This window comes from Schistocerca americana, chromosome 9 (assembly GCF_021461395.2).
Source record: "Schistocerca americana isolate TAMUIC-IGC-003095 chromosome 9, iqSchAmer2.1, whole genome shotgun sequence".
Lineage (NCBI taxonomy): Eukaryota > Metazoa > Arthropoda > Insecta > Orthoptera > Acrididae > Schistocerca > Schistocerca americana.
In genome coordinates, this window is record NC_060127.1 from 124340305 (window position 1) to 124341572 (window position 1268).

Below are 1268 nucleotides of genomic sequence, written 5' to 3' on the forward strand. Positions count from 1 at the left end.
GGGTCCATTCGTCGTAAATCTCACATTGATTTCTGAGGTTACGTCACGCAGTCCTCGTTGTGTGTTAACAGTGACAACTCTACGCAATCACCGCTGCTCTAGGTCGTTAAGTGAAGACATTCGGCTTTCAGAGTCTGTTAATAACCGTCGCGCGCCCTAATCACGTCGGAAACCATACGATTCGAATGAGTACAAATGATAGCTCCCCAGTACACTGTCCTTTTATACCTCGTGAACGCTATACTACAGCCAAATCTATATGTGCATATTTCTACTGCATGACGTTTGTCACCTTAGTGTACGTAAGTATTTTTTTAATTTAATTTACTGATGTTACCTGAAAGGAGCAACGGCCTTGCCGCAGTGGATACACCGATTCCCGTGAGATCACCGAAGTTAAGCGTTGTTGGGCGTGGGTGGCACTTGGATGGGTGACCCTCTGGCCACCATGCGCTGTTGCCATTTTTCGGGGTGCACTCAGCCTCGTGATGCGAATTGAGGAGCTACTCGACCGAATAGTAGCGGCTTCGGTCAAGAATACCAACATAACGATCGGGAGAGCGGTGTGCTGACCCCACGCCCCTCCTATCCGCATCCTCCTTGGCGGATGACACGGCGGTCGGATGGTCCCAGTAGGCCACCCGTGGCCTGAAGACGGAGTGTTTTTTTTTTAATCTGAAAGAGGTGCATTTTACACATGTCTGAAGAAGTTGTACCTGTGGATGTTTTTCATTTTAACTGCTGAGTCCGGAGAAATTTATATCATTGCAGAATGAGAGGTACAGGGAAGTGGAGACAATTAGTCAGTAGTGCGTTGAGGAAGATGTAAAAGCCTGACCTGCTTGAGCTGGTTAGTGGTTCGATTCGAAAAGCAGACGCACTTCGTCCCTTCCTCTCTCATTTAAAAATAAATTGTGTGAAACCTTTTACGTTTTTATGTTGTGTACGACATTCCAGCAACTTGGCAAGCGCCATTCTTATCTTTTGAAGAATCAAGATACGTCGGAAATATTAAAGAAAGAAAAATCTGCTGCTAATTTCAAGGCAGTGCTTGAAATAGCCTAGGAACAACCTTAAGATAAGAATAACAAACAGGAATTTTAAATAAAACGGAAACTACGTTGATAATTTTAAGTCAGTGTTTGAGATACGATAACTTGATGGAAAAACTGTTTGCTATAATTCAGTTTAAAGTCGTATATCGAATATATAGCATCCTAGCATCAAAACGTTTTTCTAAGAAAGAGAGGGATACTTACCTTGCACAC

The 1268-nt window shown here is 43.5% G+C and overlaps 1 pseudogene; it reads left to right on the forward strand.

The window, feature by feature from the left end:
- The first annotated feature begins 345 nt into the window (after positions 1–345).
- On the forward strand, positions 346–462 carry LOC124551610 (annotated as a pseudogene).
- The last annotated feature ends 806 nt before the right edge of the window (positions 463–1268 follow it).